Source organism: Ascidiella aspersa, chromosome 5 (assembly GCF_963924565.1).
Source record: "Ascidiella aspersa chromosome 5, kaAscAspe10.2, whole genome shotgun sequence".
NCBI lineage: Eukaryota > Metazoa > Chordata > Ascidiacea > Phlebobranchia > Ascidiidae > Ascidiella > Ascidiella aspersa.
In genome coordinates this window covers 33,546,388-33,572,480 of record NC_139451.1, presented here as the reverse complement: position 1 = coordinate 33,572,480, position 26,093 = coordinate 33,546,388, and the positions used below count along the sequence as shown (strand labels likewise).

The window sequence follows — 26,093 nt, the reverse complement described above, 5'->3', positions numbered from 1 at the left end:
CTGAGGGTTGCTGCAATCTATTTATTATTTCTGAGGGGTGCCACAATCTATTTATTATTCCCGAAGGGTGCCGCAATCTATTTATTATTTCTGAGGGTTGCCACAATCTATTTATTATTCCCGAAGGGTGCCGCAATCTATTTATTATTTCTGAGGGTTGCCACAATCTATTTATTATTTCTGAGGGTGCCGCAATCTATTTATTATTTCTGAGGGTTGCCGCAATCTATTTATTATTTCTGAGGGTTGCCACAATCTATTTATTATTCCCGAAGGGTGCCACAATCTATTTATTATTCCCGAAGGGTGCCGCAATCTATTTATTATTTCTGAGGGTTGCCACAATCTATTTATTATTCCCGAAGGGTGCCGCAATCTATTTATTATTTCTGAGGGTTGCCACAATCTATTTATTATTTCTGAGGGTGCCGCAATCTATTTATTATTTCTGAGGGTTGCCGCAATCTATTTATTATTTCTGAGGGTTGCCGCAATCTATTTATTATTTCTGAGGGGTGCCACAATCTATTTATTATTCCCGAAGGGTGCCACAATCTATTTATTATTTCTGAGGGTTGCCGCAATCTATTTATTATTTCTGAGGGGTGCCGCAATCTATTTATTATTTCTGAGGGTGCCGCAATCTATTTATTATTTCTGAGGGTTGCTGCAATCTATTTATTATTTCTGAGGGTGCCGCAATCTATTTATTATTTCTGAGGGGTGCCACAATCTATTTATTATTTCTGAGGGGTGCCACAATCTATTTATTATTTCTGAGGGGTGCCGCAATCTATTTATTATTTCTGAGGGTGCCGCAATCTATTTATTATTTCTGAGGGGTGCCGCAATCTATTTATTATTTCTGAGGGTGCCGCAATCTATTTATGATTTCTGAGGGGTGCCGCAATCTATTTATTATTTCTGAGGGGTGCCGCAATCTATTTATTATTTCTGAGGGGTGCCGCAATCTATTTATTATTTCTGAGGGGTGCCGCAATCTATTTATTATTTCTGAGGGGTGCCGCAATCTATTTATTATTCCCGAAGGGTGCCGCAATCTATTTATGATTTCTGAGGGGTGCCGCAATCTATTTATTATTTCTGAGGGTGCCGCAATCTATTTATGATTTCTGAGGGGTGCCGCAATCTATTTATTATTTCTGAGGGTGCCGCAATCTATTTATGATTTCTGAGGGTTGCCACAATCTATTTATTATTTCTGAGGGTGCCGCAATCTATTTATTATTTCTGAGGGTGCCGCAATCTATTTATTATTTCTGAGGGTTGCTGCAATCTATTTATTGTTTCTGAGGGTGCCGCAATCTATTTATTGTTTCTGAGGGTGCCGCAATCTATTTATTATTTCTGAGGGGTTCCACAATCTATTTATTATTTCTGAGGGTTGCCGCAATCTATTTATTATTTCTGAGGGTTGCCGCAATCTATTTATTATTTCTGAGGGTTGCCACAAGCTAATTATTATTTCTGAGGGTTGCCACAATCTATTTATTATTCCCGAAGGGTGCCGCAATCTATTTATTATTTCTGAGGGTTGCCACAATCTATTTATTATTTCTGAGGGTGCCACAATCTATTTATTATTTCTGAGGGTTGCCGCAATCTATTTATTATTTCTGAGGTTTGCCGCAATCTATTTATTATTCCCGAAGGGTGCCGCAATCTATTTATTATTTCTGAGGGTTGCCACAATCTATTTATTATTTCTGAGGGTTGCCACAATCTATTTATTATTCCCGAAGGGTGCCGCAATATATTTATTATTTCTGAGGGGTGCCGCAATCTATTTATTATTTCTGAGGGTGCCGCAATCTATTTATTATTTCTGAGGGTTGCCGCAATCTATTTATTATTTCTGAGGGTGCCGCAATCTATTTATTATTTCTGAGGGTGCCGCAATCTGTTTATTATTTCTGAGGGTGCCGCAATCTATTTATTATTTCTGAGGGTGCCGCAATCTATTTATTATTTCTGAGGGTGCCGCAATCTATTTATGATTTCTGAGGGGTGCCGCAATCTATTTATTATTTCTGAGGGTTGCTGCAATCTATTTATTATTTCTGAGGGTGCCGCAATCTATTTATTATTTCTGAGGGTTGCTGCAATCTATTTATTATTTCTGAGGGGTGCCACAATCTATTTATTATTCCCGAAGGGTGCCGCAATCTATTTATTATTTCTGAGGGTTGCCACAATCTATTTATTATTCCCGAAGGGTGCCGCAATCTATTTATTATTCCCGAAGGGTGCCACAATCTATTTATTATTTCTGAGGGGTGCCGCAATCTATTTATTATTTCTGAGGGTGCCGCAATCTATTTATTATTTCTGAGGGTTGCCGCAATCTATTTATTATTTCTGAGGGTGCCGCAATCTATTTATTATTTCTGAGGGTGCCGCAATCTATTTATTATTTCTGAGGGTGCCGCAATCTATTTATTATTTCTGAGGGTGCCGCAATCTATTTATTATTTCTGAGGGTGCCGCAATCTATTTATGATTTCTGAGGGGTGCCGCAATCTATTTATTATTTTTGAGGGTTGCTGCAATCTATTTATTATTTCTGAGGGTGCCGCAATCTATTTATTATTTCTGAGGGTTGCTGCAATCTATTTATTATTTCTGAGGGGTGCCACAATCTATTTATTATTCCCGAAGGGTGCCGCAATCTATTTATTATTTCTGAGGGTTGCCACAATCTATTTATTATTCCCGAAGGGTGCCGCAATCTATTTATTATTTCTGAGGGTTGCCACAATCTATTTATTATTTCTGAGGGTGCCGCAATCTATTTATTATTTCTGAGGGTTGCCGCAATCTATTTATTATTTCTGAGGGTTGCCACAATCTATTTATTATTCCCGAAGGGTGCCACAATCTATTTATTATTCCCGAAGGGTGCCGCAATCTATTTATTATTTCTGAGGGTTGCCACAATCTATTTATTATTCCCGAAGGGTGCCGCAATCTATTTATTATTTCTGAGGGTTGCCACAATCTATTTATTATTTCTGAGGGTGCCGCAATCTATTTATTATTTCTGAGGGTTGCCGCAATCTATTTATTATTTCTGAGGGTTGCCGCAATCTATTTATTATTTCTGAGGGGTGCCACAATCTATTTATTATTCCCGAAGGGTGCCACAATCTATTTATTATTTCTGAGGGTTGCCGCAATCTATTTATTATTTCTGAGGGGTGCCGCAATCTATTTATTATTTCTGAGGGTGCCGCAATCTATTTATTATTTCTGAGGGTTGCTGCAATCTATTTATTATTTCTGAGGGTGCCGCAATCTATTTATTATTTCTGAGGGGTGCCACAATCTATTTATTATTTCTGAGGGGTGCCACAATCTATTTATTATTTCTGAGGGGTGCCGCAATCTATTTATTATTTCTGAGGGTGCCGCAATCTATTTATTATTTCTGAGGGGTGCCGCAATCTATTTATTATTTCTGAGGGGTGCCGCAATCTATTTATGATTTCTGAGGGGTGCCGCAATCTATTTATTATTTCTGAGGGGTGCCGCAATCTATTTATTATTTCTGAGGGGTGCCGCAATCTATTTATTATTTCTGAGGGGTGCCGCAATCTATTTATTATTTCTGAGGGGTGCCGCAATCTATTTATTATTCCCGAAGGGTGCCGCAATCTATTTATGATTTCTGAGGGGTGCCGCAATCTATTTATTATTTCTGAGGGTGCCGCAATCTATTTATGATTTCTGAGGGGTGCCGCAATCTATTTATTATTTCTGAGGGTGCCGCAATCTATTTATGATTTCTGAGGGTTGCCACAATCTATTTATTATTTCTGAGGGTGCCGCAATCTATTTATTATTTCTGAGGGTGCCGCAATCTATTTATTATTTCTGAGGGTTGCTGCAATCTATTTATTATTTCTGAGGGTGCCGCAATCTATTTATTGTTTCTGAGGGTGCCGCAATCTATTTATTATTTCTGAGGGGTTCCACAATCTATTTATTATTTCTGAGGGGTGCCGCAATCTATTTATTATTTCTGAGGGTTGCCGCAATCTATTTATTATTTCTGAGGGTTGCCACAAGCTAATTATTATTTCTGAGGGTTGCCACAATCTATTTATTATTCCCGAAGGGTGCCGCAATCTATTTATTATTTCTGAGGGTTGCCACAATCTATTTATTATTTCTGAGGGTGCCACAATCTATTTATTATTTCTGAGGGTTGCCGCAATCTATTTATTATTTCTGAGGGTTGCCGCAATCTATTTATTATTCCCGAAGGGTGCCGCAATCTATTTATTATTTCTGAGGGTTGCCACAATCTATTTATTATTTCTGAGGGTTGCCACAATCTATTTATTATTCCCGAAGGGTGCCGCAATATATTTATTATTTCTGAGGGGTGCCGCAATCTATTTATTATTTCTGAGGGTGCCGCAATCTATTTATTATTTCTGAGGGTTGCCGCAATCTATTTATTATTTCTGAGGGTGCCGCAATCTATTTATTATTTCTGAGGGTGCCGCAATCTGTTTATTATTTCTGAGGGTGCCGCAATCTATTTATTATTTCTGAGGGTGCCGCAATCTATTTATTATTTCTGAGGGTGCCGCAATCTATTTATGATTTCTGAGGGGTGCCGCAATCTATTTATTATTTCTGAGGGTTGCTGCAATCTATTTATTATTTCTGAGGGTGCCGCAATCTATTTATTATTTCTGAGGGTTACTGCAATCTATTTATTATTTCTGAGGGGTGCCACAATCTATTTATTATTCCCGAAGGGTGCCGCAATCTATTTATTATTTCTGAGGGTTGCCACAATCTATTTATTATTCCCGAAGGGTGCCGCAATCTATTTATTATTTCTGAGGGTTGCCACAATATATTTATTATTTCTGAGGGTGCCGCAATCTATTTATTATTTCTGAGGGTTGCCGCAATCTATTTATTATTTCTGAGGGTTGCCACAATCTATTTATTATTCCCGAAGGGTGCCACAATCTATTTATTATTCCCGAAGGGTGCCGCAATCTATTTATTATTTCTGAGGGTTGCCACAATCTATTTATTATTCCCGAAGGGTGCCGCAATCTATTTATTATTTCTGAGGGTTGCCACAATCTATTTATTATTTCTGAGGGTGCCGCAATCTATTTATTATTTCTGAGGGTTGCCGCAATCTATTTATTATTTCTGAGGGTTGCCGCAATCTATTTATTATTTCTGAGGGGTGCCACAATCTATTTATTATTCCCGAAGGGTGCCGCAATCTATTTATTATTTCTGAGGGTTGCCGCAATCTATTTATTATTTCTGAGGGTGCCGCAATCTATTTATTATTTCTGAGGGTGCCGCAATCTATTTATTATTTCTGAGGGGTGCCGCAATCTATTTATTATTTCTGAGGGGTGCCGCAATCTATTTATTATTTCTGAGGGGTGCCGCAATCTATTTATTATTTCTGAGGGTTGCTGCAATCTATTTATTATTTCTGAGGGTGCCGCAATCTATTTATTATTTCTGAGGGGTGCCGCAATCTATTTATTATTTCTGAGGGGTGCCGCAATCTATTTATTATTTCTGAGGGTTGCCACAATCTATTTATTATTTCTGAGGGTTGCCGCAATCTATTTATTATTTCTGAGGGTTGCCACAATCTATTTATTATTTCTGAGGGTTGCCGCAATCTATTTATTATTTCTGAGGGTTGCCACAATCTATTTATTATTTCTGAGGGTTGCCACAATCTATTTATTATTTCTGAGGGTTGCCACAATCTATTTATTATTTCTGAGGGTTGCCACAATCTATTTATTATTTCTGAGGGTTGCCACAATCTATTTATTATTCCCGAAGGGTGCCGCAATCTATTTATTATTTCTGAGGGTTGCCACAATCTATTTATTATTTCTGAGGGTGCCACAATCTATTTATTATTTCTGAGGGTTGCCGCAATCTATTTATTATTTCTGAGGGTTGCCGCAATCTATTTATTATTCCCGAAGGGTGCCGCAATCTATTTATTATTTCTGAGGGTTGCCACAATCTATTTATTATTTCTGAGGGTTGCCACAATCTATTTATTATTCCCGAAGGGTGCCGCAATATATTTATTATTTCTGAGGGGTGCCGCAATCTATTTATTATTTCTGAGGGTGCCGCAATCTATTTATTATTTCTGAGGGTTGCCGCAATCTATTTATTATTTCTGAGGGTGCCGCAATCTATTTATTATTTCTGAGGGTGCCGCAATCTGTTTATTATTTCTGAGGGGTGCCGCAATCTATTTATTATTTCTGAGGGGTGCCGCAATCTATTTATTATTTCTGAGGGGTGCCGCAATCTATTTATTATTTCTGAGGGGTGCCGCAATCTATTTATTATTCCCGAAGGGTGCCGCAATCTATTTATTATTTCTGAGGGGTGCCGCAATCTATTTATTATTTCTGAGGGGTGCCGCAATCTATTTATTATTTCTGAGGGTGCCGCAATCTATTTATTATTTCTGAGGGGTGCCGCAATCTATTTATTATTTCTGAGGGTTGCCGCAATCTATTTATTATTTCTGAGGGGTGCCGCAATCTATTTATTATTTCTGAGGGGTGTCGCAATCTATTTATTATTTCTGAGGGTTGCTGCAATCTATTTATGATTTCTGAGGGGTGCCGCAATCTATTTATTATTTCTGAGGGGTGCCGCAATCTATTTATTATTTCTGAGGGGTGCCGCAATCTATTTATTATTTCTGAGGGGTGTCGCAATCTATTTATTATTTCTGAGGGGTGCCGCAATCTATTTATTATTTCTGAGGGGTGCCGCAATCTATTTATTATTTCTGAGGGGTGTCGCAATCTATTTATTATTTCTGAGGGTTGCTGCAATCTATTTATGATTTCTGAGGGGTGCCGCAATCTATTTATTATTTCTGAGGGGTGCCGCAATCTATTTATTATTTCTGAGGGGTGCCGCAATCTATTTATTATTTCTGAGGGGTGTCGCAATCTATTTATTATTTCTGAGGGGTGCCGCAATCTATTTATTATTTCTGAGGGGTGCCGCAATCTATTTATTATTTCTGAGGGGTGCTGCAATCTATTTATGATTTCTGAGGGGTGCCGCAATCTATTTATTATTTCTGAGGGGTGCCGCAATCTAATTATTATTTCTGAGGGTTGCCACAATCTATTTATTATTTCTGAGGGGTGCCGCAATCTATTTATTATTTCTGAGGGGTGCCACAATCTATTTATTATTTCTGAGGGTTGCCGCAATCTATTTATTGTTTATGAGGGTTGCCGCAATCTATTTATTATTTCTGAGGGGTGCCGCAATCTATTTATTATTTCTGAGGGGTGCCACAATCTATTTATTATTTCTGAGGGTTGCCGCAATCTATTTATTATTTCTGAGGGTGCCGCAATCTATTTATTATTTCTGAGGGGTGCCACAATCTATTTATTATTTCTGAGGGTTGCCGCAATCTATTTATTGTTTATGAGGGTTGCCGCAATCAATTTATTATTTCTGAGGGTGCCGCAATCTATTTATTATTTCTGAGGGGTGCCGCAATCTATTTATTATTTCTGAGGGTTGCCGCAATCTATTTATTGTTTATGAGGGTTGCCGCAATCTATTTATTATTTCTGAGGGGTGCCGCAATCTATTTATTATTTCTGAGGGGTGCCACAATCTATTTATTATTTCTGAGGGTTGCCGCAATCTATTTATTGTTTATGAGGGGTGCCGCAATCTATTTATTATTTCTGAGGGGTGGCGCAAACTATTTATTATTTCTGAGGGGTGCCGCAATCTAATTATTATTTCTGAGGGGTGCCGCAATCTATTTATTATTTCTGAGGGGTGGCGCAATCTATTTATTGTTTCTGAGGGGTGGCGCAAACTATTTATTATTTCTGAGGGGTGCCGCAATCTATTTATTATTTCTGAGGGGTGCCACAATCTATTTATTATTTCTGAGGGTTGCCGCAATCTATTTATTATTTCTCAGGGGTGCCACAATCTATTTATTATTTCTGAGGGTTGCCACAATCTATTTATTATTTCTGAGGGGTGCCACAATCTATTTATTATTTCTGAGGGGTGCCGCAATCTATTTATTGTTTCTGAGGGGTGGCGCAAACTATTTATTATTTCTGAGGGGTGCCGCAATCTAATTATTATTTCTGAGGGGTGCCGCAATCTATTTATTATTTCTGAGGGGTGCCGCAATCTATTTATTGTTTCTGAGGGGTGCCGCAATCTATTTATGATTTCTGAGGGGTGCCGCAATCTATTTATTATTTCTGAGGGGTGCCACAATCTATTTATTATTCCCGAAGGGTGCCGCAATCTATTTATGATTTCTGAGGGGTGCCGCAATCTATTTATTATTTCTGAGGGGTGCCGCAATCTATTTATTATTTCTGAGGGGTGCCACAATCTATTTATTATTTCTGAGGGGTGCCGCAATCTATTTATTATTTCTGAGGGGTGCCACAATCTATTTATTATTTCTGAGGGGTGCCGCAATCTATTTATTATTTCTGAGGGGTGCCACAATCTATTTATTATTCCCGAAGGGTGCCGCAATCTATTTATTATTTCTGAGGGGTGCCACAATCTATTTATTATTTCTGAGGGGTGCCGCAATCTATTTATTATTTCTGAGGGGTGCCACAATCTATTTATTATTTCTGAGGGGTGCCGCAATCTATTTATTATTCCCGAAGGGTGCCGCAATCTATTTATTATTCCCGAAGGGTGCCACAATCTATTTATTATTCCCGAAGGGTGCCGCAATCTATTTATTATTTCTGAGGGGTGCCGCAATCTATTTATTATTCCCGAAGGGTGCCGCAATCTATTTATTATTTCTGAGGGGTGCCGCAATCTATTTATTATTTCTGAGGGGTGCCGCAATCTATTTATTATTTCTGAGGGGTGTCGCAATCTATTTATTATTTCTGAGGGGTGCCGCAATCTATTTATTATTTCTGAGGGGTGCCGCAATCTATTTATGATTTCTGAGGGGTGCCGCAATCTATTTATTATTTCTGAGGGGTGCCGCAATCTATTTATTATTCCCGAAGGGTGCCGCAATCTATTTATTATTTCTGAGGGGTGCCGCAATCTATTTATGATTTCTGAGGGGTGCCGCAATCTATTTATTATTTCTGAGGGGTGCCGCAATCTATTTATTATTCCCGAAGGGTGCCGCAATCTATTTATTATTTCTGAGGGGTGCCGCAATCTATTTATGATTTCTGAGGGGTGCCGCAATCTATTTATTATTTCTGAGGGGTGCCGCAATCTATTTATTATTTCTGAGGGGTGCCGCAATCTATTTATTATTTCTGAGGGTTGCCACAATCTATTTATTATTTCTGAGGGGTGCCGCAATCTATTTATTATTCCCGAAGGGTGCCGCAATCTATTTATTATTTCTGAGGGGTGCCGCAATCTATTTATTATTTCTGAAGGGTGCCGCAATCTATTTATTATTTCTGAGGGGTGCCGCAATCTATTTATTATTTCTGAGGGGTGCCGCAATCTATTTATTATTTCTGAGGGGTGCCGCAATCTATTTATTATTTCTGAGGGGTGCTGCAATCTATTTATGATTTCTGAGGGGTGCCGCAATCTATTTATTATTTCTGAGGGGTGCCGCAATCTATTTATTATTTCTGAGGGTTGCCACAATCTATTTATTATTTCTGAGGGGTGCCGCAATCTATTTATTATTCCCGAAGGGTGCCGCAATCTATTTATTATTTCTGAGGGGTGCTGCAATCTATTTATGATTTCTGAGGGGTGTCGCAATCTATTTATTATTTCTGAGGGGTGCCACAATCTATTTATCATTTCTGAGGGGTGCCGCAATCTATTTATTATTTCTGAGGGGTGCCGCAATCTATTTATCATTTCTGAGGGGTGCCGCAATCTATTTATTATTTCTGAGGGGTGCCACAATCTATTTATTATTTCTGAGGGTTGCTGCAATCTATTTATTCTTTCTGAGGGTTGCTGCAATCTATTTATGATTTCTGAGGGGTGCCGCAATCTATTTATGATTTCTGAGGGGTGCCGCAATCTATTTATTATTTCTGAGGGGTGCCACAATCTATTTATTATTTCTGAGGGGTGTCGCAATCTATTTATTATTTCTGAGGGTGGCCACAATCTATTTATCATTTCTGAGGGGTGCCGCAATCTATTTATTATTTCTGAGGGGTGCCGCAATCTATTTATTATTTCTGAGGGGTGCCACAATCTATTTATTATTTCTGAGGGGTGCCGCAATCTATTTATTATTTCTGAGGGGTGCCGCAATCTATTTATTATTTCTGAGGGGTGCCGCAATCTATTTATCATTTCTGAGGGGTGCCGCAATCTATTTATTATTTCTGAGGGGTGCCACAATCTATTTATTATTTCTGAGGGGTGCCGCAATCTATTTATTGTTTATGAGGGGTGCTGCAATCTATTTATCATTTCTGAGGGGTGCCGCAATATATTTATTATTTCTGAGGGGTGCCACAATCTATTTATCATTTCTGAGGGGTGCCGCAATCTATTTATTGTTTATGAGGGGTGCTGCAATCTATTTATCATTTCTGAGGGGTGCCACAATCTATTTATCATTTCTGAGGGGTGCCACAATCTATTTATCATTTCTGAGGGGTGCCACAATCTATTTATCATTTCTGAGGGGTGCCGCAATCTATTTATTATTTCTGAGGGGTGCCACAATCTATTTATCATTTCTGAGGGGTGCCGCAATCTATTTATTGTTTATGAGGGGTGCTGCAATCTATTTATCATTTCTGAGGGGTGCCACAATCTATTTATCATTTCTGAGGGGTGCCGCAATCTATTTATTGTTTATGAGGGGTGCTGCAATCTATTTATCATTTCTGAGGGGTGCCGCAATCTATTTATTATTTCTGAGGGGTGCCACAATCTATTTATTATTTCTGAGGGTTGCCGCAATCTATTTATTGTTTATGAGGGTTGCCGCAATCTATTTATTATTTCTGAGGGGTGCCGCAATCTATTTATTATTTCTGAGGGGTGCCACAATCTATTTATTATTTCTGAGGGTTGCCGCAATCTATTTATTGTTTATGAGGGTTGCCGCAATCTATTTATTGTTTCTGAGGGGTGGCGCAATCTATTTATTATTTCTGAGGGTTGATGCAATCTATTTATGATTTCTGAGGGGTGCCGCAATCTATTTATTATTTCTGAGGGGTGCCGCAATCTATTTATTATTCCCGAAGGGTGCCGCAATCTATTTATTATTTCTGAGGGTGCCACAATCTATTTATTATTCCCGAAGGGTGCCGCAATCTATTTATTATTTCTGAGGGTTGCCACAAGCTAATTATTATTTCTGAGGGTTGCCGCAATCTATTTATTATTTCTGAGGGGTGCCACAATCTATTTATTATTTCTGAGGGTTGCCGCAATCTATTTATTATTTCTGAGGGGTGCCGCAATCTATTTATTATTTCTGAGGGTTGCCACAATCTATTTATTATTTCTGAGGGGTGCCACAATCTATTTATTATTTCTGAGGGTTGCCGCAATCTATTTATTATTTCTGAGGGGTGCCGCAAACTATTTATTATTTCTGAGGGTTGCTGCAATCTATTTATTATTTCTGAGGGGTGCCACAAGCTAATTATTATTTCTGAGGGGTGCCGCAATCTATTTATTATTTCTGAAGGGTGCCGCAATCTATTTATTATTTCTGAGGGGTGCCGCAAACTATTTATTATTTCTGAGGGTTGCTGCAATCTATTTATTATTTCTGAGGGGTGCCGCAATCTATTTATTATTCCCGAGGGGTGCCGCAATCTATTTATTATTTCTGAGGGTTGCCGCAATCTATTTATTATTTCTGAGGGGTGCCGCAATCTATTTATTATTTCTGAGGGGTGCCACAATCTATTTATTATTTCTGAGGGTTGCTGCAATCTATTTATTATTTCTGAGGGTTGCTGCAATCTATTTATTATTTCTGAGGGGTGCCGCAAGCCATAGAAGGTTGACAACCACTGGATTAGGAAACAAGGCCAAGGGTTTTTTATTTAACTCAACTTACCTGTTACCCGGCAATCTTAAAACATTCAGTTCTAGACCGGTCACAGTGTGAAGTGGTAATTCTGTGAACAAATAAAACAAATCAGAACTGGTTCATTGCTGGATATGGATAAATAAACTAAATAGACCTTTTATGTTTAGCTTAGTATTTGAAATCAAACTTCCAAGTGGATTTTCGGCCACACATTGATATATCGCCACGTCATCGTCACCAACTTCCGTAATCGTCATCACACTTCCGCCTTCTGTTCCCACGCTAATATTCACACGTGACGTCATGTTAATAGAAACACCATTTTTGAGCCACTTATAAGTTGGAGGAGGAATACCAGAAGCATCGCACCGGAGTGTTGTACGATCGTGGAAATCAACCATTTTAGAAAATTCTCTTCTTTTGAAAGATGGAGGTTCTAAGAATGATAATTATTAGATGTTAAAAATGGGTAAAGCTGCCATAGGGAGTTAATATTTCTGTAAGTTTTTCTATTTTGAGTTTGTTTTTTTGAGTTTTTTCTACCTTAGATTTTATTAAAATATTTCAAGTCCATTCGGAATTTTGGATCGTGAGATTTTAGTTTTATTCTCTTTGGAGTCCACCCAAGTAGGTGTCCAATCTTATAATTAATTAGAACACTATGAATAATAAGTGTCATAAGCAATTTTCCACTATCTGCCGTTTTTAAAGCAAAATACATCACAGTAAGATACAAGGCCACAAAATTAAGGGTTATGGGATATAGGTTAGGAAACTTAAGGTAATATTAGTTAAAAGGTTGTCGCTTGTTTTAAACTTTTTAAATAATCTGCTTGTTGGAGCCCATGCAAATTTTAATTTAATCATATTTAAAAAATATTCAGATAATGAAGTTAAACAAGATTGACTCGCTTTAATAGTTACGGTAAGTTTTAAAAACAATAAACACTTTGTTCTCAGAACACTCTTTTACAGATCCCTAGAGTCCCTTAGATCCTACTTGGGTATCACTGACCTGGATAGGTATATGCTTAGGGCTATGGGAAATACAAATATAGGTTAGAAGGGCATACGGATGAGTTTAAAGAGATATGGTTCAATGTAATGTATAAGCGGTGGGCAGTTGAATGGCTAGCAGGTTTAAAAATCGTTAATAGCAGAATAAAAAGTTTGATAGCAAACTTGAACTGAACACATGGTAAAAAAACTATTGGAACACTGATTAACATTTTGGTTTATCTAAGTCAGAAGGTAAAGCAGCACCGAATGTGAAAGGAGTGTAAAGTTTCACACCAAACTAAACCACAATCACCTGTTGTTGTGGCAGAAAATTCTGTATATTGACAACTGTCTGAAATTAACTCACTAGTATATTAACAATAAAACTTGAAGTTTAAAAACGCGTGTAAATCACGTTTTTAAACTTTGAGCTTTATTGCTTAATATACGTGTCAGCGTATCAGTGATCGCCAAGCAGAAACCTGTTGCCAATGGTTTTCATTTCCATAAAGATCCGCTCTTTTATATAATCTTGTATAATGTATATGTCTGATCCTAGTTTGAAAGATTTTCCAAAAAAAAAAACTTTTATTGATCTCCCTAGTTCGCAGAAATATATATTAATTTTACCTGAAACGATAACATCCCCTTGAGTTGTTGCAATTCCCTCCTCATTACTGGCCGTACATAGGTATGTACCAGTGACGTCATGTGTGACGTCATGAAGTTCAAGTTGTCCCGCTTCAGTGATCACATGATTAGATGGAAGGGATCCGTTAATCTTTGTCCACTTGAGGGCTGGAGTTGGGCTTGATTTTTTTTCGGTAGGTATAAAAAAAAAACGTGAGTGTGTAATTCTATATTTTTAGTTAATTAAAAACAATGCTGTTAACAATTAATGTCTGACTACAACTTTCTTAAGAAACAACAAACAAAAAATAAAAATAATAAAATAAAAAATTACTTAAAATTTTGTGTTAAAGTTTTTCTTAATTATTGGCCAAAAAATAAACACTTTTAAAAGTTATTGTAAAAAGTCAACTTACTTTCCACCAGAGAAGCATTCAAGCAAAACTGATGAACCAACTTTTGCGAATGTCACATTTTTTGGGTGTAATATTATTTTTGGAGCAACAAGCTCCCCTGGAAAATGAACGAAATCAGATTCAAAATTGAAATGGTAACAAACTTTTTTATGAAAATGTACTTACTAGTTTCTTCTATTTTGAGGTCAATATAATGCGATGATTGTGCGATTTGACGACCGCTCGGCAAATTCCACTTATCACGGATGAAACAGTAATATTTATCAGCGTGGTCTGTTGTGGGGTTTGCAAAGTAGAGGGTTCCATCATTTTGTGACACATAATAATCAGCATTTCCAGGGTTTTCATAGATAATGTAACCATTAATGGATTCCCAGAAAAATAACACAGAGTTTTCTATAAAATAATTAATTTACTCAAAATTTTACCTCCAGTAGATAGATAAAAGAGAACCAGTAACTTCTTAGAACAAAAATATTTGTTTGTATAGAAATGTATTTACATTTTGGCAAACACAAACACTAAACTAAAACTTACACATTTCATTCTAGTCTACTGTTGTTACAACTCAATAGTGCATTTTTATTAAAGATTAACAATAAATAGAAACATTTTTGTTGCCATACAAACTAAACAGCATACCTGGAGCATATTGCGCAAATTCACATGGAATAGAAATTCCTACGCCAGTTTCTGTTTCATATGATGTTTTTGTCGGGGGTTTAAATTTATGCATGTCTGTAAAGTATACAATACCAAATGTATTTACCTACATTTAAATATGAATCTGAATTAGCCAAATAATACATATTTGGGGTGTTTAGTTAAGATTGGGTAATAACAGGGTCATTAACTAGTTGTGAAATATTTTTAAAGTACAAATAAAAAAATGCAACATTTTGAACTTGTATTAATCTGGAACAAGTATCATCAAACTTTTTTCATAAAGGGCTGGTGGACTTTTAAGGCTTTTCGATCTCTGGCCATATATAACATTTTGTGTTAAACCTTATTAGCTCTATATGGTTAAACACAGGAAATATAATTAACTGTGCAACAAAAAATGTCATTTAGTTAAAAAAAACATAGAATTTTAAGTTGGAATTGCATCTAAAATTATTTCAAATGTACTTTATATTGTTTACGGAAACATGAAGCGGGCAGAAGTAATTCTGTGAACGGACCCCAAAACAGTAATTTATTACATTTTTTACAGGATTTCTATTGAAAAGGATAAGAATTATTTTGGTAGTATTATGCGACTCAACCATATTTTGCTATATTTAATGCCCTGTAGTGAAATATTTAATTATGTGACTCTTAAAATTTTGTCAGTGAGTTTATATGTTTAACGGCCAAGTTATAAACTGAACAGCAATTTTGTAGAACTGTGGACTCTCTCGTGCAAAAAGTAAAGAAAGTTTATTTAATTCAGGGACGCAAAAATAAATTTGACCTGACCCAAAAATAGTAGTTCAAAAGTGGTGTAATCCAAATATATACAATGTTTTTTTTTGTTTAAACCGGAGATTCCCGACCTTTTTATTGTCCACTAATTTAGGTAAATTGAACGTAAATTGATTACAATTACATACTATTTAGTAAAATGTTCACATTTCTAGATAAACTGTATCAATGTATTTAGCAGCACACATCGTTGACTATAAAGTTACACCATGATGACTTTTATTTCAAAGAATAAAATTGTATTTTGCTTTTATGACGTAAAATATCTTACCAAAAACAAGACTGGTTTAATGAAGTAAATTGTTAAAACGCAGCTTTAGCTTGCTCTTATAAAACTTCCAAGTTATTAGTTTGTAATGGTTGTTTTTGCTTGCCTTTTTTTAAGTTTAACCATTAGTAAACTGCGCCCCACCCCCAAATATCGTTCGCAACCCACTATGCTTTCGGTATACTATGATATGAAAGCCGTAATCATTGGTCAAGAAGCAGCTTCAGAAGGGCCAGATCACAGTTGTTATTAAACACATATGTTTGTGTATTATTCATTCTTTAAACAAGTAAGGAAAACACCAATTGGTAAAAAATATGAATCATCTTTGCCTAGAATTAAGCTAAAGTGTTTTGTTTTGGTGAAAACAAACCTTTTTAAGGACTTTGATTTCTGCAACAATATTTCGTGCTTTACCTTTACACCAACACATTTTCAACCAAAAATTCAATGTCATGCTGCTAAGTGGCAAATCGATTATCTTGCTTTTTATTGAAAAGATTTGAAACTTACATCTTTATCCAATATCCTGATAATAGATACTATAGTGCAAAGTTTTACCCATGTTGCTGGGCTATCAGACTTTTCTAACAAAATCACTCAGAATTTATTGTTTAACCAAACCTAGTTAAAAGCAAATGTTTTTCATCTACCTTTTCTTCATATTAAACAAAGTTTAACACAATCACATTAAGACACCAATGTCTTCATAAAGAAAAAACAATATATAAATCCATGCAAATTTAAAACACAGCCTGAAGTGCAATGAGGTATAGTATAGCATTCTTAGTCCTTTAGTTTTAACGTACTTACAAGTAATTGTAAGTTTTCCAATATTACTTAAAGCCGACCCATCTTGACCGATTGCCAGGCATTGGTAATTCCCCGCATCTGATACTTGCACCGGATTAATCGTCAATGTCCCGTTTATGCTGCTATTGTATCTATCACCTTAACAAAATCCAAAACCACCTACTTTAAAAATAGTATTTAAATGTCATCATACTCCTTGATGTTTTGTAATTAACCTAATGTGTTATTACTTTATTTTATCTACTTTATCTACTAAATGCAAGGCCACTAAAAGTTTATTCTGCAGAAATGCATCACTAAACTATTCTATAAAAATGTAGCATAACTATTTTTTGTAAATTTTATTAAACATCTTTGGTTTTTAAAGGTGGGGATTTAATATAATGTTAGTTGTTAACCAAACATATATATGACTAAAACATTACAAAACAACAAATAATAAAGTTAATAAAACTTTAAACTCAAATAAAATATTTTAAATCGGTGTTTGCTTGAATGAGAAGTTCTGATAAAGTAATACTTACTTTTATTACTGATACTAACTCCATCTTTTAACCACTGATATGAGACGACCTCAAGGTTCGATTTACATTCAAATTGAACTTGTTTTGTTTCTTCTAATAGAGTAACCTGTTTATCGCTCGGTTCTCGAACAAATATATCTGAAAAAAATTAATAAATTGTTTTCTATTTTGACAACTTAATGCACATGACAGTCTACATCAGGGGTGTCCAACTCAAACATGCCGGCGTGCCATTTTTATCATATACCTTCTTCCAGTGCCAAAGTTTTATAACTATTTCTTTTTAATCTTAAAAGTATTTTTTTGCAAAAAAAAAAAAAAAACGTTAATTTACAAATAAAAACATTTGTTTATTTAATCAAGCAAATCCTTATATCTGACCAAACTGTTTCTTTGAAAATGTTATCATTTTGTCTAGATTCAAATACAGTTTAAAAACCCTATGAAATACTATGTGACGTTTCTGCCGCTAGATTGGAGTAGATAGCTGTAAAGAATTAAATCGAATACATCACACTATTGACTTTTTCTTTTATTTTATTTTTTTTTTCAGTCAATTTTTTGTGGCTCACTTTTGACAAGGGAAAAAACATAGTTGGAACATGAAATTTTCACAACTGTTAAATACCCTCCCAAAGTTGTTTCTAATATAAAAAAAATTTGCCCAGGTTCTAAGGGGTGGTTTTTAGGGGGACAAAACTGTCATTTGTTGTTAATTTTGTTATAAAACCATTTGAAGGTGAGGTTAAAATAAACATTTTACCTCTTGAAAAAGGGGGAGTATTTTAGGGGGTTAAAATTAAATTTGGCAGTTTTTGTGTTTGGAGGTATCTTAAAAACTAAAGAAAACATTGTTAAATAGTTTTCAATTATAAAGACAAATTATAGGTTGCTTCACAGCAAAATTTTGACCGTCAACTCAAAATAATTAACCCATGGGGGAAAATAATTAACCAAAAATATAAAAATTGAAGTGATTTTTTGATGGAAAAAAAATTGCAAACAGAGTGGTGTACACTGCCTGGCAGATTTTTCATTTAAACTTGCGTCGGTAAAATATGTTGTTTTGTAAGAGCAATAAGTTAATTCACTAAGACGAGACACTTTGCATGATGAATGTTGCACACGCTGGACAAAAAAAGCACAGCAGGGAGCCAGCCGCTTCGCGGCCAGAATAAGGCAAGCGATATGAACAAATTCTGTATTGAAGGTTTTCTGCCACTAGATTGGAGTAGATAGCTGTAAAGAACTAAATCGAACACATCACACTATTGATTTTTGTCCCCAATTAGAGGCGTATAGGGGTGCAAGAAAAAATTGTCCAAATTTTTTAATTATAAAGACAAGTTATAGGTTTGCTTCGCAGCCAAATTTATATTAAGAACACTGGCAATCAATCTTGAAAAGTGCACCATGTCCAACCTATAACACGCAACTTCGGGCCACATCCGCTTTTGCCTGCTAAAGCACCGAAACTGGAAGCACAACATTGGGAGTATATGGACACTGACAAATAAGACCCGTTGAAAGAATATAGAATAACCAAGGAATAACACCCTGGTAAAGTATAGTGGAACTGCGCTATACCCCCCTGGTATAATATAGTAGAACCGCGCTATAACCCCCTAGCAAAATATACAAAAACCGCACACCCTGCCTAGTTTCAATAATTTTTTTGAAAATTAATTTAAATCACTTTGTCAGCCGGGTAAATAGCCTCAGGAAGTGCCTGTAGGCTTTTTGTGTTAACCGCTTATTTACATTTTGACCCGCTAGTTATTATATTTTGATTTTAACTAGTTTGGTGTCCATTTATACCTTCTATTTAAAATTTAAAACAATACTTAGATATTAGGTTTGTGAAGAGTTATTTAATATCAGTATACAGAAATTTTAGCGCTGGTCTAGAATCCTAACACAATGCAAATTATTTGGGTTTGGGTGTAAGTTAGCATTTCGGTTTAGTTAGGTCAAGAATTGGTATTAAAAATAATAATACTTATAGACCCACCCTCACCCAAACACTAACCGACACCTTGATCCAAATAATGCGTTGCTTTAATAATTGTTTCAACACTGCGGTTGAATTGTAGACCCAGACCCCAAAAGTTCAATAGTCATCGGTTTATTCGCATTTGTTTTTTTCTGAACAAACCATGAATACGAGGAGCTTTAAGAGTTTTGCGAAAGATAACAAAACAATCAAAGCAACTAAATAAATATATTCTCCTTTAAAAAATGGAAATCTTCATAATGGGGAATTCCCTCATGCTTAAACCATTATGCTAGGGGGGGGGTTCAACCTTTTTGCTCATGGCTCACTAAATTAGTAAAAAATAGCGTTGGCCCATTAACGTTCAATAAAAAACACCAAGTTTCAACAACACAATAAACTAATAAAGCTTAGATTATTTCAAATGTGTTACGTCGCCCCATACTTAATGGCATGGCTTGGGACCGCCCAGGCGAGTAGCTCAATATATAACAGGCGAGTGAAAGACGCACGTCTTCTGTAGCACAGTTTTCTATTAATAAAACGAAGGGCGTCAACGCAGGATCAAGACTTAAACGAGTAACACACCAAATATAATCTGTCGAAGCCAAGCAACGCGTGTCCGTTTAATTTAAGCAGACGCCAAAACCAGGGCATTACAATCAAATACTATTTGTTAAAATGTTGACATTTCTAGACAAACTGTATCAATGTTTGGCATCAACAACCGTATTTACCCAAGAAGCATACAACGTTAAGAGTCACATCATGACAACTTTTACCTAAAAAATAAAATTGTATTTTGCTTTTATGACATAAAATATCTTACCAAAACCGACACTGGTTTAATGAAGTAAATTTTATAAACACTTTTTGTTTAACCAAAGTTTAACCAATAGTAAACGGCAACCCACAACAACTTTCCCTGTGGGGACGCGCACTTCAGGTGGGGAACCACTGGTTTAAACGTTTTGCTTTAGACTATTTGTTTGTAGCAACTTTTCTCAAAACATTGAGCTTTTTCCATATTGTAAAGACTTAACAGGAATTGTGATGTCATTTACATAATGTTTCAAAGTTCTACGTCCACATGGCAAATTGTCTACAAAAAAGTAAAGACTGCTTAACAGCGAAACAATACAGACTAGGAAACATTAGAATTATCAACGGGGCTAGGGAGCCACCATAAAATAGCATTAGCTCCGGCTCCAGCTCCGGAGCCATAAGGCAATTATTAAATGGCTCCGGCTGCAGCTCCGGAGTAGTAAAACTCATATCCTTTGGCCCCGGAGCCATCAAACACACACCCAATGACTCCGGCTCCAGCTCCGGTGCCACCAGTCACTTATTCAATGGCAAGTTTTAAAAATTGTATTTGGCTAACTAACGTTGGAGATAAAATATTCTTAGCTTTGACACCACAAATTGAAAAATGGCTCCAGCTCCACAAAAATAATAAAAATGGCTCCGGCTCCACAAAAATAATAAAAAGGCTTCAGCTCCAGCTCCACAAAAATAATAACAATGGCTCCGGCTCTTGCTCCAGAGAAAATGCTTAGCTCCGGGCTCGGGCCCTGGCCAAAACGCTGCAATCAAGAATCACTACACCAAAAAAGATGCCATATTTGTGTTGTATTGCAACGTTACACGACGTTTAATAAAAAAAATGGCCACCTGTTAACCACAGTTTCAAATCGTAACTTTGCTACAAAGCATTAAACATGTTCTTTACCGGCAAGCAGTTCAATGTTGCCATCAACAATTTTTTTTCAATGCCTTTTTTTTGGCAAAGCAAACCGAGCCTTTTGTTACAAAACACTGTCCTTAAACATTTTTACGATTGCGGCAAATCAACAGAGCTTAAAAAATCGGCGGCAGACCTATGAAATATATGTTGATCGACAACATCAGCAAATATTATGGGGAGCCAAACGAAAAAGGTTCAGTTTATAATGAAATGCGCCCAATGAGCCGTAAATTTTAGGTAGTACATTCCTTTATCTTAGACTTTTCTGAAGCCAGTCAAAGTCCTAAAAATTAATCCCTTGCAATAGCTGACGGAAAACAAAGGGCTTTTAATAGCATTTGAAAAATGAAACCGGACATTGGTGCTTTGTATTTTGTAGCCTCAGATAATTTTAGAAACAACTCACAAGATTAATTTAAGCTAAACCCAAAAGACATAAATTAAGAAACTTATCTGTCAGCAGGGTATCATTGAAGCAATAAATTAAAAAGGTGGAATACATCGTGTTTTTGCTTGGAAAGAATTGGCAGCGTTTGGACTTGTAAGCAGGGCTTTAGAGCCTGAGCCCCGGAGCCGTGCATTTTTAATTGAGCCAGAGCTGGAGCTCTATGTGAAATTTAAATTGAGCTGGAGTCAGTTGTTTAAAAAATAGCTCCGGCTCCGATGTATTTCATAAGATGATATGCTACTAGCCTTCCACTAATAGCTGAATTCACATAATTTAACAGCAACTCTTCACAAAATTGGGAATTGTTGCCTCTTAGGCGCACCTTTTCTAACTAACCATTGTGGTGTTTCGTTTGTGATTATTTTAAAACGCTAGATATTGCAATTTAAGCGTTCAGCCTTAAACCTCAGTTTTTGACGTAATGGAGCCGGAGCTGGAGCCGGAGCAGTGGTATCAATAAGCTCCGGTGCTGGAGCTAACCTATGATAAAAGAGAGCTCCGGAGCTGGAGCCGGAGCAGTTTAACATTTACAACTGCTCCAAAGCCCTGCTTGTAAGGGAGGAATATGAAAAAAACTTTGAGGACTACTGCCGCAGTAAGTAGAAAAAGAGCACCCTGGTCATAAAAATTTATAGCAAAAATATTTATCATTAAAAATATTTTTTGTTGGATAATTTTTTTGGATAGATTATGTTAGTACAGTGGTTCTCAACCTTTTTTCTTTCGTGGCCCGTTTTCGTTCTACAAAAATTCTGTGGCCCATAAATGTTTATAAAAAACAGCTACTAAACAATAAATTTACATTTCTTCCCAAGCCATTATTCCTGTAAAAAGTACAGTGACACAAATGAAACAAAATTCGTAAAAAAGAAAATTTAGCTTTTGTTTAATTGGTCTGTGGCCCACCTCAAAATGTTCCCATGGGCCACCAGTGAGCCATGGCCCGCTAGTTGAGAACCGTTGTGTTATAGAAGTAAAGTGTGGACGTTTTATTCCGATTTACCATAGACCTTTAGAGACATTTAACGTTTTATTTGTAAGATACGTACTTCCCTTAAAACAATATTTTGTCGTGGGTTTGGGGCTTAGTGTTTATTTTATTAAATTTAATTATTTTTGTTATATTAGTGTTAGTGGCCCTAAGCGTTATTTACCAGGGTTACTTTGAAATAATAATAATTACGTTTAGTATAAACGTTGCATGTTGTATAGCAGCGGTTCTTAACCGGGGGGCACCAAGCAATTCTTAGGGGGGCGCAAGCTCTAAGCTAATATTTAATTTTTTGTAATGATTCTAATGGTTTCGTTTGGGTTGTACACCACTCCTACTAGGGTTCCTCTTTTTCCCGGATTTTTTCACTCCCGGGAAACGGGATTGAAAAATGAAACTTCCCGGGAATCCCGGGATCCCGACGAAAAAATTATACATAAAATCACGTCATGTTGAGGTTGGTATTTTTTTTATTTTAGCTTCAAACATTTAATTAAGCTCATTTATGGGCGTTCTTTCACTTATGTACGTAGAAAGTTATGCAAAAAAAAAACAAAAGAAAGAAATACCGCATACCGCATACCACAACGCATATTGTTTGGGTTAGGGTGCGGGTTAGCGTTTGGGTGAGGGTGGGTCAAGTATTATTATGTTTATTATTAATAATACCGCTTGACCCACCCTCACCCAAACGCTAACCCGCATTCTAACCCAAATAATTTGCGTTGTGGTAAGCGGTATTTAAAAAACGTTTTTTTTATTAATTTATACGTTCATAACTGAAGGAGCGCCAGACCTTCTCTAATACGAGTCAGGACCCTTGTTTGTGACGCATTTTTTGGGTTAGAATAAATTTAATTAGGTTTTTCCGCTGGTAAGCGCAAATAAAACAACTCAGGCAACGACGTTAACATGGTTGGTACTATTTTTTTTGTTTATATTAGTCAAAAACGGCAATATTTTTAAAGTTTTGTTAGGTTGCCGAATACCCGGGATTATAAAAAAAATTTCCCGGGATTCGGGATTGTCAATTCGCGGGAAATCCCGGGAATTTCCCGTCGAAACATTCCCGGAGAGGAACCACTCCTACAGCGCTGTACAAACTCTGTTTTTGGAAATTTTAACTTTAAAACTGCAAAAAATTATTGCACCACGCGCGAATCTTATGTGTTCTACTCTTGTTGACTACGTTTTAACAAAAAGTGTTTTTGAGTATTAATTTCTGTTTTTATATCATTGAATGTATAACGGCCCTATTTAATTATAATTTAACTTGAACATAAACAATAAAAGTAATCCCCGTCCGAACTATTTTTTATCCATATTTTATATAAGATTATATGCTATAGGGACTTGAACTTTTTACGCGAATCTATAATGTTTTTGCAATATAGCCGTTGTATCGTGTGTCGTCACATCTTTTGAAACACGATAACGCAATGTTTGATTTTTGCGCTCGACATCCCAGCCTTACAACTGTGGAGTAAATGCCCTCACAACACGTTTGTCAATATCAATATCAGTTCGATAAAAAACAATGTGTCGAGCACGAGCAATTTGCTGTGTGCCCAATACGAAAAGCCTACTGGATTTACAGTTGCGCCATATCAATTAACTCCATTTTTTGCGCTTCGCGCGAAAGACGACTTCACTTCACTATTCTCAAATTGTCTAAATGATGTTTAATTGAAGAATATTTCAAATGGGCTCGTGCCGCAATGTTGTGTGTTGCTTCCTTCATGGATCGAATAAATGATGAGCCCGAATTTATGTCATTATGAACAAAAACTGTAATTTTAAGAAAATCTGTAACTTGTTTAAAAGTGAAAGATTTGCGCGATAATTACCTTGACCATTAGGCGGCTTAACGGCGCTACGCTTGACTAAGTCGGCCACACAAACTACTAAGCGAAATCGCTTCTCAAGCGAGCGCGATACTGCAAATCAAGAGACTTGTTTTTATGTCTGGGAAAAATCTGTTGCGTCGCTTCGAGTGAATCTACGAGCGCGGAGCCACTTGCACAAAGACACGTGCTGTTTCACCAGCGACAATACCACGCAGCGCGATTTCAGTCGCTTCGTTGCTTCGCGAGCTGAACCAACCAGCGAACATGACGAACCTCGCATTGAAAATATTGCTACCGCTAGGTAGGAGTAGAGAGCTGTTTGAAAATAAATGTTCGGCCCATATAATAAAACAGGCAAAACTTCTCTAAGATTTTCAATTTTTTTCAAAAGAGTTTTGTTACTCAACCAAGATATATTGAATAAACATTTTATATAGGCTTATATATTTTTGCCACAAGGGTCTAATACAGGTTGTTTTATCAGAATAAATACAAAAGCTTTTTATGCGAAGCTCGAAATGCCTGTCAGTTTGTTGAAGTTCGTTTTTACGGCTGTTACTTTGATTAATAGAAGTTTCGGTTGGGCACAACATACATCCTTGCACCTACACCGGAAGCCACCACACACTCACCGAATCTGTCGATCAAGAATGCAAGCAGGGCAGGCTTGAAAAGCAACTAGCCTGCGTCACTGAACTAACTGAACTACAAACAGGGTTTCCAGATCTTTTTATGGCCAAAAACGCGAAATTTTGCATTTTAACAATGTGCTTGGCCGCTAATATTATTTTAATAATATATTTACTAAAAGTGTGAGAGCTGGTTAGTCAAAGCAATTACAAAGATATCTCTAAAAAAATATTGTGAAAATTTAATAGAAAAAGCTCGACAATTAGATATACTTTTATCAATGAAAATATTTTTTACAAGAAGTGTGTGTGCTGGATGGCGGATAACAACAGCTTACTAGCTGCATAACAAGAGATATTACACTGAAAAAAAAAAAAAAATTCGCTCATCAAGTTCGCAAGGTTATTAATATAACTTTATATCAAACGCAGTGCAAATCTTCGAGGCAGCTTTAACTACAGTCAAGCGTTTTCAACCTTAATAAACATCGCCTGTCAAGTACATTGAGGTTAAATAAACTTTTTTTAATTTTGGATCTGGTCCCTCTGGCTCACAGGCTTAGCGGGGATCTAGCAGTGGTGGGTTCAAATTCTATTTTCAGCCGGTTCTATTACAAAAGTCATATTATTCAGCAGTCGTCTCATGACTTGTTATAATGACGCAACAATTCGATTTTCAGACAAACAATCATAAAAGAAAAAGTACTACAATTATAAAATAAACACAACGTATGACTGTGACGTGCTAACTTGACCATTGGACGTTTTGAAAAATAAACACGCGAGTTACTTGGATCTCAAAAATCGGTGTATTATATAAGATACAAAAATCCATTGACAGTAACTAGTAATGCTAATCAAAATTGGAGTAATACCTAATAATCGTATTACCTTCTAAACCAGGTGCGGGCAACTCCTCCAGTCGGCGGGCCTGATATGGAAAAATAAAGTACTTGGCGGGCCGGATTCCTGATCGATATATTAATTGTACTACCATGACCTACATGTTTTGTCGCATAATGGCGGCTAATGTTCTACCCCTTAAACACGGCAACACTTTCATTGCACAGCAAACAGCGTTCTCTCTAAGGTGCGCAATTGCGCAGCAACACCACAAAAATTGCGCAGTACAACTTGCTTTTGCGCACTAACATCATTCTCAAATCAACACTAAAATATTTTCATTTTTTGCCTCAACAGTTTAAGCATTTCGCCATTTTTCATTGATGTTTG

At 36.5% G+C, this 26,093-nt stretch overlaps 1 protein-coding gene and 1 long non-coding RNA gene across 2 annotated transcripts in view; both read right to left on the bottom strand.

Moving 5' to 3' along the window:
• Positions 1-26,093, bottom strand: part of LOC146146465 (uncharacterized) — a 199,750-nt gene that overhangs the window by 109,517 nt on the left and 64,140 nt on the right. The gene's annotated exons all lie outside the window — the stretch shown is intronic.
• On the bottom strand, positions 14,323-16,811 carry LOC146146466 (uncharacterized). Its single transcript, XR_014498673.1, has 3 exons — positions 16,682-16,811; positions 14,776-14,871; positions 14,323-14,529 (listed from the first exon to the last, which is right to left on the bottom strand). It is a non-coding gene; the product is annotated as an uncharacterized LOC146146466 (long non-coding RNA).